General features: G+C 41.8%; 1 pseudogene; it reads right to left on the bottom strand.

Moving 5' to 3' along the window:
• Window positions 1-3,544: 3,544 nt before the first annotated feature.
• Window positions 3,545-3,629, bottom strand: LOC132541525 (small nucleolar RNA U3; annotated as a pseudogene).
• Between the last annotated feature and the right edge of the window lie 13,530 nt (window positions 3,630-17,159).

Here is a 17,159-nt window from a genome sequence, read left to right as displayed (position 1 = left end):
GCTTAACCCACTGTGCTACAGCCTGACTCCCTCTATCTCCTCCTTCTTCCCGATTTCTGTCTCTATCCAATAATAAATTATATATATGTTATATAATATATATATAATGTGTTAGTAGGGGCCAGGTGGTGGTGCACCTGGTTGAGTGTACATGTTACACTGCACAAGGACCGAGGTTGAGCCCCCCCCCCATCCCACCTGCAGGGGGAAAACTTTGCAATTGGCAAAACAGTATTGCATGTGTCTCTCTGTCTCTCTCCCTCCCTATCACCCCTTTCCTCTCAATTTCTGGCTGTCTCTATCCAATAAATAAAGATAATAATTTTTTTTAATGTGTTAGTAATTTAACAGCTCTAAAAACCTGTTAATAGGGTCAGGCAGTAGGTCTCTCTTCCTCTCTATCACCCCTTCTCTCTCAATTTCTCTCTGTCTCTCTCCAATAACTAAAATAAAATAAAATAAAAAAGAAGGCATTAAAATAAATAAATAAAATAAATTTTAAAAAACAACCTGGTAATAGGGGCTGGGCAGTGGCACACCTGGTTGAGCGCACATGTTGCAATGTGCAAGGACCTGGAATTCGAGCCCCCAGTCCCCACCTACACGGGGAAAGCTTTGCGAGTGGTGAAACAGGGCTGCAGGTATCTCTCTATCTCTTGCCTTCTCTATCGCCTCTTTCCCTCTAGATTTCTGGCTGTCTCTATCCAATAAATAAATAAAGATTTAAAAATTATTTTAAAAAACCTGCTAATATACATGCTGTTAATTTGATAGATGCAAATTTCCCCCTTTCATTCCAAAATTAACACTGACTTGAAATTAATAGATGTTAGCATAGTAATAATGTAGTTAATCATTAAATATTGAGTATCATTATTACACATAAAATTATCAATAATCACTTTAATAGACATTCATGATAGTGCTCCACTACAAAGGGAAAATAAAAATTATTTTGTCAGAGCATACAAGACTCCATGGCTCCCAGCTGCTTTTTCATTCAGATAGAGAGAAAAGAGCAGGCCAGTCAGTGGCACACCTGGTTAAGTGCACACACACTCCACTGAGCAAGGACCCAGATTTTATCCCCTGCTCCTCATCTGGTAGGTCGAAGCTTCATGAGAAGTAAAGCAAGTATTACAGGTGTCTCTCTGCCTTTCTCCTTCTGTCTCCCACTCCCCTCTCAATTTCTCTCTGTCCTGTCAAATAAAGATGGGGGGAATAAAGAAGGAAAAAAATGGCTGTCAGAAATGATAGGTTTGTCATGCAGGCGCCAAGCTGCTGGGAAATTATGCAGATGCAGTCACAGCCACCATGTTGTCCCCTCAGGGCATTGTCAATTCCCCTCCATAGTTAGAGTGCCTTGTTTACTCCTCCCCCTTCCCATCCCTGCAAGAGCTATTATCCTATCCTGGAGTGTTTTGTTTACTCCTACCCCTTCCCATCCCTACGAGAGCTGTTATTCCATCCTGGAGTGCTTTGTTTACTCCTCCCCCTTCCCATTATACTATCCCCAAGTGCCTTGTTTCCTAGCCAATCATGTCCCGACTTTCTCCCATAAAAGCCCTTCTTCTTCTGCCCCTTGCTCTCTTGCCCACTATTCACCTTGGTGAACAGAAGGGTGCTGTGCGTAGCAGGAGGCAGACATTTTTGCTAGCTCCACGTGGCCCGAACTGCTGCGCTCTCACCCAACTCTGAGGTGCCCATGAGAATAAAGAATTGTGTTCCCTCTCCGCTCTGGATCTCCTCTCTCCTCCATGTCGCAGCCTGACATCTGGCACCGAACAGGGACTTGACCTGCCCAGACGCAGGTAAGTATACAGCCGCTTGACTCTCTGTGGCCTCGTCTTCCTCTGCACCATGGGAGACCTCTATGAAGAGGCTTCCCAAACCCTCTACTCTTTTCTCATGAGACAGGTTTTCTATCTCGGAGACGTTTTACTCGGGGCTGCACCATGGATCCTCTTGACCATGTTCGCAGCTTTCGGGGTACATATAGGGCGCCCTCCCAAAAAGTTAAGGGAACTTGAGGCTGAGATACAAGAGTTAAGGGATATTGTCTGGCTCTTACCCACCCTAGGCCCTCTGCATTTTGCCCCAAGAATTCCATTTTGGCAGACATGCATTCAGCTTCTCTGGCTGCTGTTGCTGCTCCTCGTGCGGCTTCTACTTCCATGACTCCTCCCCCCACTGCTACCTCGCTATCAAAGCAAGTCCACACCTTCCTGGTTAAATGTGGCCCCCAATAGACAAAACCCTCAGGCATGGCATCCATACTCCTCCAAAGATCTCTCTAAGCACTTTGTCAGGTAGTGAAGGAGGACGGAATTCATGCCCCATGGACCAAGTCCATTTTACGAGGCTTTCTCCAGCACCTTAATACCCCCCAAGATTGGAGGGATATAGCTCGTGCTACGCTCCCAGGCCCTCTCTTCCTGCAATGGGAGGCATTTTTTCGTGATGAATGCTTACAGCAATCCCAGAGAAATAGTCAGAATCAGCTGGAGTGGAATTTCGATGCACTGTTTGGAGCGGAAGATTTTGAAACCGGAATTCAGCAGGCAGAGGCCAAGTTTTCAGCCTGTTATTTTGAACAGGTATGCATCTGCGCATCCCAAGCATTGGGAGAGGTTAACACCACCCAAGGGAGTGGCCTCAGGCCCCATTCTCTCCCTTCACCAAGAACGCGATGAATACCTAGCTAACTTCATTACTAGGGTCCAGTCAAGCTTAGAGAGAAAGATTTATAATCCTGATGCCCATTTTCTCCTCCTGCGTTCTATTGTCTGGGATGGCATGATTCAGGAATTCCATCAGGGATGCCTCAGTCTTAAACACAAACACCCAGATGCCTGGATCTTAGACCAGGCTCTTATGAGTCACCCACTATGACACAGGCCTATGCAGATACCCCACATAAGCAAAAGGGGGCTTGCTTTCAGTGCAGTCACCAAGGGCATTGGCGTAACCAATGTCCAGAAAATAATCCACGACCCTGCCTCCAGTCAGGGCAACCTTGCCTCCAGTCAGGGAGCCAGAGACCACGAACACCTTGTCCTAGATGCCAGAAAGGTTTTCATTGGAAGAGAGATTGGTGGCCCAAATTTCATAAAAATGGCATGCCCCTGAATGGCACTAATTCAGAACCTGAGATTTTGTGGACCACTCCTGTTTTAGAATGAGGTCACCCTACTATGACAGTAAGGATTGGTAATATTCCTTTTAAGTGTTTGATTGACATGGGGGCAGAAAAGACGATTTTAAGGCAAGCAGAGTTTCCCCTGAGTTGGGAACTCCTCCCAGGACCCCATTTACACAGTGCTGGAGGGTTGACCCAAGTATTTCTCACATGAGATTCACTTATGTGGGAAGACCCGGAAGGGACTACCAGACACTTTCATCCTTTGGTAGCTGACATTAGCACCAACCTACTGGGGAGAGATCTGCTGGAATCTCTTGATGTTATAATATCCACAGATGCCTCTGCAGAGCACAACACCCACTCCTGTGAGACTTCTAGATCTAGCCAGCACCCCCAATACTAACTGCCACTGTTCATAACCAAACTCCCTGCTTAGATTGGCTTTCTAGTAACATACTATAGAAATGATCCCTGAAAGTATAGTCTTTAGAGTGGCTTTCTAAAGAGCCTGTCTGGGTAGAACAGTGGCCTTTGCCTAGGGAGAAGCTGGAAATTTTAAAAGAGCTCATCTGAGAGCAGTTGTCCTTGGGACACATTTGTCATTCCTGGAGCCCATGGAATCCTGTCTTTGTGATTAAAAAGCACTCAGGAAAATGGCACCTCCTCCAAGATCTCCGTGTGGTTAATAAAACCATGCAGGTCTGGGGCTCCCCCCAAAGGGGTTTGCCTCTTGCTTCTGCAATTACCACAGGAATTACAGTCACAGCTATTGATATACAGGATTGTTTTTTCTCTATTCCCTAGCACCCACAAGATTGTAAACATTTTGCCTTCTCTATTCCTTCTATTAATAATGCCAGCCCTGCCGATAGATATGAATGGGTGGTACTGCCCCAGGGCATGGCCAATAGTCCTACATGGAAAGACCCACTCGATAAAATTTGGAAAGGGCCTGACCTCCTATTGACTATGGGGAGGGGTTTTGCATGCGTCTTTCCACAGAATTACTCCAAACCTGTCTGGGTTCCTGCCCGCCATGTCCAGCAATACCCACGTGATGGAGCTGCTATCCCTGAGGAACAAGAAATACTGCAAGAGGACTAGATGCAGGATGCACCCCAGGACACATAATATGACATGGCAGAATCTGAAAAATATGGTTCACAGAGCCCTCTCTCTTACCCCTTCTCTGAGTATCTTATGCTATGACTGGCCAGTTGTGTTTTGTGAGTGAGTGTATTAGATGACCAAAAATTTTTGTATGACCCATTTTGCTCAGAGTACTCTGAAACTTAATTGACTTTATATAAAAATGCTGGACACAGCCAAGGTTTCTAGAGACGTCCAGAAACATTCCAAAAAATTTGTTTTTTTCCCTCTTTTGATTTTTTATATATAAGTCTTGGTATAAATGTAAAGTACTTAGTCTTAAATGCGTGAGTAAAGACAGATCTAAATTTGTTTTTAAAATGATATGCTTTCATAACAAAAGTTTTTCTCCTCCTGTGTGTTATAACTAAATGTTTATGGGTATGTTTCAAGTTTGGTAAACATTAACTTAATCGTTAAAAGTGTAACCTTGAAGCTACATTATTACCAGGCAAGGTAAAATTAATTTGCTAAAAGTAACTAACTATTTAAGGCAAAAGTCTAAATATTTAACGTGACAATACATCCCCAAAACTAAAAATACAAATTCTCTATACAGGATATTTTTGGAGGGCCCCCAAAAGTGCCCTGTAAACTAATCTTGTGGAAATTAATCCACAACAGATCTGGCATCAGTCTGACACGGTAAATGTTAAAAATCATTGTCACTAACATGCATTAACTCTCTAAGTAACCTGAGTCTGTTTATAGTCCAAAGTAAAAATAGTTGAAAAAATCAATATATATTTTAACTAAAATTGGTCTGAAGATCCTGCTGTAGAGACTGCCACAGGAGGTCACATTAGATGATTTTTAAACAAAATTATAAAGAGACTTAAACCAATTATAATCATTGAATTATCAATTATAGTAAACTTCTAACTTGTTCAAAGTTTTTTTTTCACAAGTAATTGACTACAACTATGTCAAAGCCTTCATATGAAGAAGCATCTGCTTATATGGTAAGGCATTAAACTATAAGAAGTTCCTCCATATACAACTTATGTAAATTAACAACATTCACATATTTTTCTACACTTAATTGGTGTATCTTGTTTTGCCACTATACGCCTGCCTTTATCAGCCAACAATTTAAAGATGTTTCCCTTTCATAACATCACCCATGCCACAGACATCCCTTAATACCCCCAAAGACAAATGGTTGTTGAGAAGGCCCGCCAAATGTCTAGGCTCAATTAAGGAAAGAAAGAAATAAGGGGAGATACATCCCCCCAATATTCAGTTGGCTAAGGCACCAAACCTCTTTTTCTATAAAAAATTCAAATCAGATACCCTGCTAACCACAGGAAGCAGATTGTTTGTGTTTCTTTCACAGGAATACTGAGAAAAAACATCTGGACCCCTGCACACTCTGACATCACCCCACTAGATGGCACAACTACAGTGGCACACCCCGTGAAACCCATGATATGACCTGGCACGACCTGAAGAAATTGATTCATAGACTCCAAAGCTTACTCTACAGAAAAGCAGAATTCTGGTGGCTGACCTTCCCCATTGAGACAGACGTGCAGCTTTTCATCCCCTGGCATTTCTCCCCTAGTCGCCTACTTTGGACTGACACTTCTATTGGACTTACTGGTATATCTCTTGGACACTTTACACAACTTTACAGCAGTTTCCCTTTACGCTGCTGGGTTTCTCAAAGACTGACCACAACAGTCCATGCACAACATTGTAGCCAGCTGCCTTGGGACTCTATAGGGAATGACCCCTCACCTGCAGGTCCTGCACCCAGAGGCAGGAAGCCCCCCCTTAATAGGTCCTGCTCCCAGAGGCAGGAAACGCCCTTTGAGGCATGACACACTCCCAGAGGCAAGAGATGCCCCCAGAGGCAAGAAATGCCCCCGGAGACAGGAAACGCCCCCCTGCCTAACATCCTTCCCTTGGCATCACACTGGCTCTTACTGCTCCCCTACTTGTCCCTTCCTGTTTTGTTATAGCATTCAGGTTTATTCCCAAAAGGTTTCTGCTCACCCCTACACTACTATTCCTCTGTTACAGATGGAGTCTTTTACAGACATTGACCCATCTTAATGCGATGACCAGAGAAAAAGATAGGGAAAGATGTAGAAATGTTGTGAGGAGATGGTGGAGCCTGGCAGAGCTTAACCTATGAGATGAGTCCCTCCAGGTAAGTCTCTCTCTCTCTACAGAGGGGTTGAGCACACAGGGGACACATAAATCTCACAAGGTTGGCGGCCATGTAAGTCTTCTCTCCCCCACAAAAACATCCTACATCTTCCCATCTGAGCATGGCACTCCTTAAAAAACATTTAAGCCTGTTCCACTCTAAATTTCCTATACTGTGGCCATTAGGTAAAAGGAAAGGGGGAGATGCTGGGAAATTGTGCAGATGCGGTCACAGCCGCCATGTTGTCCCCTCAGGGCATTGTCAGTTCCCCTCCATAGTTAGAGTGCCTTGTTTACTCCTCCCCCTTCCCATCCCTGCAAGAGCTATTATCCTATCCAGGAGTGCTTTGTTTACTCCTCCCCTTTCCTATCCCTGCGAGAGCTGTTATCCCATCCTGGAGTGCTTTGTTTACTCCTCCCCCTTCCCATTATACTATCCCCGAGTGCCTTGTTTCCTAGCCAATCATGTCCTGACTTTCTCCCATAAAAGCCCTTCTTCTTCTGCCCCTTGCTCTCTTGCCCACTTTTCACCTTGGTGAATGGAAGGGTGCTGTGCGTAGCGGGAGGCAGCCAATTTTGCTAGCTCCACGTGGCCTGAACTGCTGTGCTCTCACCCAACTCTGAAGTGCCCACGCGAATAAAGAATCGTGTTCCCTCTCTACGCCGGATCTCCTCTCTCTCTCCTCTGCATCACAGCCTGACACCAAGCTCCAGCAATAACCAGGGTGTCAAAAAAGAAAAGATAGAGAAAGAGAGAGAGGAGAGACATCATAGCAATGATGTTTCTTCTAGTGCTATAGTACTTCCCACATGGTGCTGGGGATCAAACTCAGGACTTCATGCTTCCAATTTTAGAGGCCTACTCACTGCACCACCTCCTCCCAGTTCTGGACTCCTGCATGACCTCTCTTTCGTCCTCATCTTCTCCTATTTCACATAAGTCATGTTAATTATTCTTATGCATATGGACTCAAGTCCTCTATCCTCTTGTTCTACTCCATCTATATCTAGCTAGCTAGCTATTTATGCAAGAGAGAGAGAGCTCCAGTACGCCAGATCATCATTCTGTGAGTGATTCCTCAGAAACCTCATGTTGAGGGTCCAAGACTTTATCACTGCACCACCTCCTAGGCCTCTTTGTACCTGTGTGAATGAGAAACCACAGCCCTGGTTAAATCAAATGTAAGCCCCTCTTGATCTCTGTAACCATGAAGTTGAATCTCTCTGGAGAAAAAACTGCATGGACCAGGTGGTGGCACACCTAGTTGAGTGCACATGTTACAATGTGCAAGGACCCAGGTTTGAGTCCCCAGTCTCCACCTGCAGGGAGAAAGCTTCACAAGTGGTGAAGCAGTGCTGCAGGTGTCTCTCTCTCTCTCTCCCCCCCTCACTTTAAAACATATTTTTATTTATTTTATCTTAATGAGAAAGAGTAGAGTGGTCTGGGAGGTGGCACAGTGGATAAGCATGAGGTGGATAAGCATGAGGTCCCAAGTTTAGGCTCCGGCAGCACGTGTACCAGAGTGATGTATGGTTCTTTCTCTCTCCTCCTATCTTTCTCATTAATAAATAAATAAAATATTTTAAAAAATAAAGAAAAAGAAAGAGTAGATACAGTAGGAAAGATACTGAGAGAGAAAAAGAGACCAGAACACTGCTCAGTTCTGGCTTATAGTGGTGCTGGGGATTGAACCTGGAACCTCAGAGTCTCAGACTTGAAAGGCTTTTGCATAGCCATTATACTGTCTCCCCATCCCTCTATCTCTCCTTCCCTCTCAATTTCTGGCTCTCCATCCAATAAATAAAGATACATATTTTTTAAAGTACTTCATCCTGCTTTGAAAAAACACACAGATGAGCCTAATTTTTTATATTTATGTAGCATCAAGGAATGACCTTGCACATTCTACAGAGAGGCCTCCCCAGGGCAACTCCTCCATTTTTGAGAGAGAGCTCAGAGAGAGGAAGACAGAAAAAGACCACAGAACCCTTTCACCATGTATGGCTTTTCTTAGCTCTGACTTGGCTGTGGAACACAGTGTATCACAGTGTGATACACAGCAAGTAATCTCTATGTATCTCTAGCTCTTCGAAGAGCAATGACTTGATGTGTGTGAAACCAACATTGTTTTTCTCCAGGACTTCTGAGAAACATATAATTACACTCTGGTTTTTATTATCATATGTGAGAAAAATAGAATTGCTGTGACTCTAAGGTTTTGTTTCAATTACAGAGTTCTTGCTACCTGTTTGAGCAAAAGAAACTTTATACTGATTTTTAGCATGTTAAGGGAAATAGTGGAACCCAACTCAGGCCTTGCAGAGTGGATGAAGTTTTTGGGAACTCATATGACCACAAGATGGAGAAACATAGCTTCAGACTCAGAGACCAGAGGAGACAGGGAGATAAGTGAAAAAGAGGAATTGGACCCCTTCCTGTTCCGGAGGCGGAGCTACGAGCAGCAGATCACTTTCTCTCCTCTCTTCTCCTCTCCTGGATCAACTAGGAATACAAAGGAGACCACCCGGACCGAAACAAGACAGGACTAGAATGACCACAGGAACCCAGTAAATCACCCGTGAGTACAAACACACATAGCTGGTGACAAAGAGGAGAAAGGGGCCTAAGGAGAGATTAAGTGACTGCTAACAGTTCAACAGTTTATCAGTGGAGACATCACCTCCAGTCTGCTCCACAACAAGGGGACAGCTGAAGGGAGGAAAGGACTCCCCAGAGACTCACCAAGTGCAACTCTGAGTCTCCATTGCTACTACCCTCAGAATCTGGAGCAGCAACAGGGAGGGACACCAGGGGACAGAGATCTAACCAGGAGACTCAGGAGAAGACCTATACCTCGGTGGCATAGCTGAGGGGCTGTGAAAGTCTCTTTGCATAACCACTGGATTATCTCTGCCACACCCTGCTTTATCTCTTGGTCAGGAGTCAGTGATTAAGCTAAGAAGCCTATTGACAGTTTAAAAGCCCTCAGGCTCCCATAGCCTACAGGGAAGAAAAAAAAAGAGGCTTTTACACCACTGAGCTCCAACTCAGGGATTGAAAAAACTGTTAACTTCCACCACGGTAAACCCTTTAATTAAATTACTTAGACACAAGTCAATCCAGGCAATAGTGATCAATAATTTGAAAAGTACTGATAAAGGGAACTCATAACATAATATATAAAATGGTTAAAACAACAAGAAAAAATATTGGAGACTCGAACCAGGACAAGAGACCAGCAAAAAGTCCTCCAGAGGGTGAAGCACAAAACGAGTTCAACATCCAAACATTAGCTAAGGAAATAATAACAGGAGTGAGTAAAGAATTTGAAAAAATTGTAATCAGAAATGCAGGAACAACAAATGAGAATATGGAAGAAAATTCTAATTATCTCATGGTTATTAGAGAGCTGAAAGCTGAAATCGCTGAGCTAAGAAGGCAACTAGCTGAACAAGCTAAAACAGTATCAGAGCAGGGCAACAAAATAGATGAACTCCAGAAAGCAGTAGAGAGCAGAGAGAATAGAATCTATGAGGCTGAAGACAGAATTAGCAAGATTGAGGATGAATTAGAGACAACTAAAAAAGAACTAAGAGATCTCAAAAAGAGATTAAGAGATGCTGAAAACAACAACAGAGTCCTATGGGATGACTTCAAAAGAAACAATATACGCATTATTGGCTTACCAGAGGAAGAAAGAGAAGGAGAGGAAGAAAGCATTCTCCAGGCCATAATAGCTGAAAATTTCTCTAGTCTAGACAACACCAAAGACATAAATATTCAAGAAGCCCAGAGGGTCCCAAACAGAATTAACCCAGACCTAAAGACACCAAGACATATCATACTTAGAATGGAAAGGAATAAGGATAAAGAAAGGATCCTGAAGGCTGCAAGAGAAAAACCAAGAGTCACCTACAAAGGAAAACCCATAAGATTAGCAGCAGACTTCTCCATACAAACACTACAGGCCAGAAGAGAATGGCAAGATATCTATCGAGTGCTCAATGAGAAAGGCTTTCAGCCAAGAATACTATATCCTGCTAGACTGTCATTCAGACTAGATGGAAGCATCAAAACCTTCTCAGACAAGCAACAGTTGGAGGAAGCAACCATCACCAAGCCTGCCCTGAAAGAAGTTCTGAAAGGTCTCCTATAAACAACCAGACCACCACAAATAGGACATATATCAAAACACTCTAAAACTCTACAAGAATGGCGTTAAAATATCTTCAATCTTTGATATCAATAAATGTCAATGGCCTGAATTCACGTATTAAAAGACACAGAGTAGGAAGATGGATCAGAAAACACAACCCAACAATATGTTGTCTACAGGAAACTCACCTAACTCAACAAGACAAACACAGACTTAAAGTGAAAAGATGGAAAACTATCATACAAGCCAATGGCCCACAAAAAAGGGCAGGAACAGCTATTCTCATATCTGACATGATAGACTTTAAAATAGATAAGATTACAAAAGATAGGAATGGACACTATTTAATGCTCAGAGGATCAGTCAATCAAGAGGACTTAACAATTATTAATATCTATGCACCCAATGAGAAGCCATCTAAATACATCAAACGTCTACTGAAAGAGCTACAGCAATATATTAACAGTAACACAATCATAGTAGGGGACTTCAACACCCCACTATCTCGACTTGACAGATCATCCAGGAAGAAAATCAGTAAAGACATAAGGGAGCTAAATGAAGAGATAGATAAACTAGAACTATTGGACATTTTCAGTCATTCATCCCAAGAAACTGGAATACACATTTTATTCAAATCCACATGGATCATTCTCAAGGATAGACCATATGTTAGGCCACAAAAACAGCATCAGCCAATTCAAGAGCGCTGAAATCATCCCAAGCATCTTCTCAGACCACAGTGGAATTAAACTAATACTTAACAAGCAACAAAAGATTAGTAACAGTCCCGAAATGTGGAAGCTCAACAGTACACTTCTTAACAACTTCTGGGTCAAAGAGGAAATCAAGGAAGAAATCAAAATGTTTCGAGAGTTCAATGAAAATGAAGACACAAGCTATCAAAATATTTGGGACACAGCTAAAGCAGTCCTAAGAGGGAAGTTCATAGCTATACAAGCACACATTAGGAAACAAGAAAAGGCACAAATAAATAGCCTGATTGCACATCTTAAAGACCTAGAAGAAGAACAACAAAGGAACCCTAAAGCAACCAGAAGGACAGAAATCACTAAAGTTAGGGCAGAAATAAATAACATTGAGAATAGGAAAACCATACAAAAGATCAATGAAAGTAAATGTTGGTTCTTCGAAAGAGTGAACAAAATCGACAAACCTTTAGCCAGACTCACAAAACAAAAAAATAAATCGGATAGTAAATGAAAGAGGAGATATCACAACAGACATTGCAGAAATTCAACATATCATGCGAGGCTTCTATGAACAACTATATGCCACCAAGCTAGAGAACCTGGAAGAAATGAATGATTTCCTAGATACCTACCAACTTCCAAAACTAAGTAAAGAGGAAGTGGATAACATGAACAGGCCCATCACAGCTAATGAAATTGAAACAGTTATAAAAAATCTTCCCAAAAATAAAAGTCCTGGACCAGATGGTTTTACAAATGAATTCTACAAAACTTTCAAAGAAGAACTAATACCTCTACTTTTAAAAGTCTTCCAGAAGATTGAAGACACTGGAATACTCCCTGCCAGCTTCTATGAAGCCAACATCACCCTGATACCAAAAGCAGACAGGGACACAACTAAAAAAGAAAACTACAGACCAATATCTCTGATGAACATAGATGCGAACATATTGAACAAAATTCTAGCCAACCGGATACAGCAGTGTATCAAAAAGATTGTTCATCATGACCATGTGGGGTTTATCCCAGGCATGCAAGCTTGGTTTAATATACGTAAGTCAATCAATGTGATCCACCACATCAACAAAAGCAAGACCAAAAACCACATGGTCATATCAATAGATGCAGAGAAAGCCTTTGACAAAATACAACATCCCTTTATGACCAAAACACTACAAAAAATGGGAATAGATGAAAAATTCCTGAAGATAGTGGAGTCTATATATAGCAAACCTACAGCCAACATCATACTCAATGGTGAAAAAGTGGAAACATTTCCCCTCAGATCAGATACTAGACAGGGCTGCCCACTATCACCATTACTATTCAACACAGTGTTGGAAGTTCTTGCCATAGCAATCAGGCAGGATCAAGGAATTAAAGGGATACAGATTGGAAGAGAAGAAGTCAAACTCTCCTTATTTGCAGATGACATGATAGTATACATGGAAAAACCTAAGGAATCCAGCAAGAAGCTTTTGGAAATCATCAGGCAATACAGTAATGTGTCAGGCTATAAAATTAACATTCAAAAGTCAGTGGCATTCCTCTATGCAAACACTAAGTTAGAAGAAATTGAAATCCAGAAATCAGTTCCTTTTTCTATAGCAACAAAAACAATAAAATATCTAGGAGTAAACCTAACCAAAGAAGTGAAAGACTTGTATACTGAAAATTATGAGTCACTACTCAAAGAAATTGAAAAAGACACAAAGAAGTGGAAAGATATTCCATGTTCATGGGTTGGAAGAATTAACATCATCAAAATGAATATATCACCCAGAGCCATCTACAAATTTAATGCTATCCCCATCAAGATCCCAAGCACATTTTTTAGGAGAATAGAACAAATGCTACAAATGTTTATCTGGAACCAGAAAAGACCTAGAATTGCCAAAACAATCTTGAGAAAAAAGAACAGAACCGGAGGCATCACACTCCCAGATCTCAAACTGTATTATAGGGCCATTGTCATCAAAACTGCTTGGTACTGGAACATGAACAGACACACTGACCAGTGGAATAGAATTGAGAGCCCAGAAATGAGGCCCCATACCTATGGACATCTAATCTTTGACAAAGGGGCCCAGACTATTACATGGGGAAAGCAGAGTCTCTTCAACAAATGGTGTTGGAAAACAATGGGTTGAAACATGCAGAAGAATGAAACTGAATCACTGTATTTTACCAAATACGAAAGTAAATTCCAAGTGGATCAAGGACTTGGATGTTAGACCAGAAACAATCAGATACTTAGGGGAAAATATTAGCAGAACTCTTTTCCGCATAAATTTTAAAGACATTTTCAATGAAACGAATCCAATTACAAGGAAGACTAAGGCAAGTATAATCCTATGGGACTACATCAAATTAAAAAGCTTCTTCACAGCAAAAGAAACCACTACCCAAACCAAGAGACCCCTCACAGAATGGGAGAAGATCTTTATATGCCATACATCAGATAAGAGTTTAATAACCAACATATATAAAGTGCTTGCCAGACTCAACAACAAGACAACAAATAACCCCATCCAAAAATGGCGGGAGGACTTGGACAGAATATTCACCACAGAAGAGATCCAAAAGGCCTAGAAACACATGAAAAAATGCTCCAAGTCTCTGATTGTCAGAGAAATGCAAATCAAGACAACATTCACTCCTGTGAGAATGTCATATCAGAAAAGGTAACAGCAGCAAATGCTGGAAAGGGTGTGGGGTCAAAGGAACCCTCCTGCACTGCTGGTGGGAATGTCAATTGGTCCAACCTCTGTGGAGAACAGTCTGGAGAACTCTCAGAAGGTTAGAAATGGACCTACCCTATGACCCTGCAATTCCTCTCCTGGGGATATATCCTAAGAAACCCAACACATCCATCCAAAAAGATCTGTGTACACATATGTTCTTAGCAGCACAATTTGTAATAGCCAAAACCTGGAAGCAAACCAGGTGTCCAACAACAGATGAGTGGCTGAGCAAGTTGTGGTCTATATACACAATGGAATACTACTCAGCTGTAAAAAATGGTGACTTCACCGTTTTCAGCCGATCTTGGATGGACCTTGAAAAAGTCATGTTGAGTGAAATAAGTCAGAAACAGAAGGATGAATATGGGATGATCTCACTCTCAGCCCGAAGTTGAGAAACAAGATTAGAAAAGAAAACACAAGTCGAACCAAAGTAAAAGACTCTGGGGTGGGTGGGTGTGTGGGGAGAATACAGGTCCATGAAAGATGATGAATGACATAGTGGGGGTTGTATTGTTAAATGGGAATCTGGGGAATGTTATGCATGTACAAACTATTGTATTTACTGTTGAATGTAAAACATTAATTCCCCAATAAAGAAATAAATTATTTAAAAAAAAGAAAAAGAGGAATTGAATCTGGTGCTTTGGAACTCAGATGTGAACGTCTTTTTGCATAACTATTATGCATTTATTACATAAGAGAGAGTTTCACAATAGGCAGAGATAGACAAGGCAGAGCACCACTGTGAAACATGTGGTACTGGTGTTCACGGTGGGACTCTCAAGCATGAAAGTGTAATGCTTGAGCTAAGACTTTAAAGTCTAATAGTTGAGCTAACTTCCCAGTTGCAAGAGTCTATGCATTTCTTTCTTTCTTTTTTTATTGGGGGGATTAATGTTTATAGTCAACAATAAAATACAGTAGTTTGTACATACATAAAATTTCTCAGTTTTCCAGAAAACAATTCGACCCTCTCTAGGTCCTCTGCCATCATGTTATAGGACCTGAACCCTCCCCCCAACCCCAGAGTCCTTTGTTTGGTGCAATACACCAAACCCAGTCCAAGTTCTGCTTTGTGTTTTCTTATTTTTCAACTTCTTTTTTAAAATTTATCATTGGTGACTTAATGATCGAAAAGATTGTGGGATAAGAGGGGTATAGTTTATGCATTTATTTTTCTTTCTTTTTGTATTTATCTTCCTTTTGTTGTCCTTGTTGTTTTTATAATTGTTGTGGTTATTATTGTTGTTGTCATTGCTGTCATTGCTGTTGGACAGGACAGAGAGAAATAGAGAGAGGAGGGAAGACAGAGAGGAGGAGAGAAAGATAAGACACCGGCAGACTTGCTTCATGGCTTGTGAAGAGACACCCCTCGCAGGTGGGGAGCCTGTGGATTGAACTGGTAGCCTTACACTGGTCCTCAAGTTTCATGCCATGTGTGCTTAACCCTCTGAGCTGCAGCCCAACCCTCCTATGTATTTCTCAAGAGGGAAGACTGGACTAGATAGCTCCATTTATTGATATTAGAGCAGCAACTTGCATATCTCAGACACCCCCCACCACCACCAGAAGCTTCAGGTTCAACTCCTGGCTCTACCACCATATGCCAGAGTTGAATAGTGTTTTGGTCGCTCTCCTAAAAAAAAAAAAAATCATCATTTTAGGGCCTGAGTGGTGGTGCACAAGGTTGAGTGCACCCTTTACCATGTGCAAGGAACCAACTTCAAATCTCCAATGTCAGGGTAGAAGCTTAGTGAGCCTTGAAGCAATACTGAAGATGTCTCTCTTTCCCGTTTTCTATCTTCCCCTTCTCCATTTCTCTGTTGTGTTATTTATTTATTTTAACTTTTAATTTTTTTACTAGAGCACCGATCAGCTCTGGCTTATAGCAATGTCCTGGATTGAAACTGGGACTTTGAAACCTCAGGCATGAAAGCCGTTTTACATTACTATTGTGCTATCTCCTGCATCCCATCTCTATCAAATATCAAACTATTTACATCAAATAAATAGATAAATAAATACAATATTCAAAATTTTTCATCACCCGCCCCCTTTTTCTTAAAGGAAAAGCCATAAGTCTTTAGTAAAACAGCTAAATACTACTTATGCTGAAAAACAGTTCTCTGGTTAAAAATAAATAAATAAAAAGGCACCCAGGAAGACACTGGACTTGGAAGCTTGAGGTCCAGAGTGATTATACATCCCATATGCTAGAGTGATGCTCTGGCTCTGGTTTATCTGGCGCCATCTCTCTCTCTCTCTTCCTGCCTTCCTTCTCTATCTTTTGTTAACAAAGAAAATCCATAGTGGTCTGGGTGGTGGCACAGTGGATAAAGCATTGGACTTTCAAGCATGAAGTCCTGAGTTTGATCCCCACTAGCACATGTATCAGGGTGATGTCCGGTTCTTTCTCTCTCCTCCTACCCCTCCCATTAATAAATAAATAAAATACTTAAAATTTTTTTAAATATATTTATTTATTTTCCCTTTTGTTGCCCTTGATTATTGTTGTAGTTATTATTGTTGTTGTTATTGATGTCGTCATTGTTAGGACAGAGAGAAATGGAGAGAGGAGGGGAAGACAGAGAGAGGGAGAGAAAGATAGATTCCTGCAGACCTGCTTCACCACCTGTGAAGCGATTCCCCTGTACGTGGGGGGGGGGGGGACTTAAACTGGGATCCTTACACCGATCCTTGCACTTCACGCCACATGCTGCGCTGCTACCCACTGCGCTACCGCCTGACTCCCAATAAATAAAATATTTTTTAAAAAAGTAAAGAAAATATGTAAAGAAAAAATAAAATTTGGGTGGTCCGGGATGTCTGGTTCTTTCTCTCTCTTCTCCTATTTTTCTCAACAATAAATAAATAAATAAAATCTTTTAAAAAATAAAGATAAAAGGGGGCCGGGTGGTGGCACACCTGGTTGAGTGACATGTTACAGTGCAAAAGGACCCAGGTTCGAGTCCCCGGTCCCCACCTGCAGGGGGAAAGCTTTGTGAGTGGTGAAGTAGGGCTGCAGGTGTCTCTCTGTCTATCTCCTCCTGTCTCAATTTCTGGCTGTTTATGTCCAATAAATAAAGGTAATAAAAAA

Source organism: Erinaceus europaeus, chromosome 11, assembly GCF_950295315.1.
Source record: "Erinaceus europaeus chromosome 11, mEriEur2.1, whole genome shotgun sequence".
In the NCBI taxonomy this organism is placed as follows: domain Eukaryota; kingdom Metazoa; phylum Chordata; class Mammalia; order Eulipotyphla; family Erinaceidae; genus Erinaceus; species Erinaceus europaeus.
The sequence above is the reverse complement of the archived record's forward strand: the minus strand, read 5'-3'. Positions and strand labels throughout refer to the sequence as shown.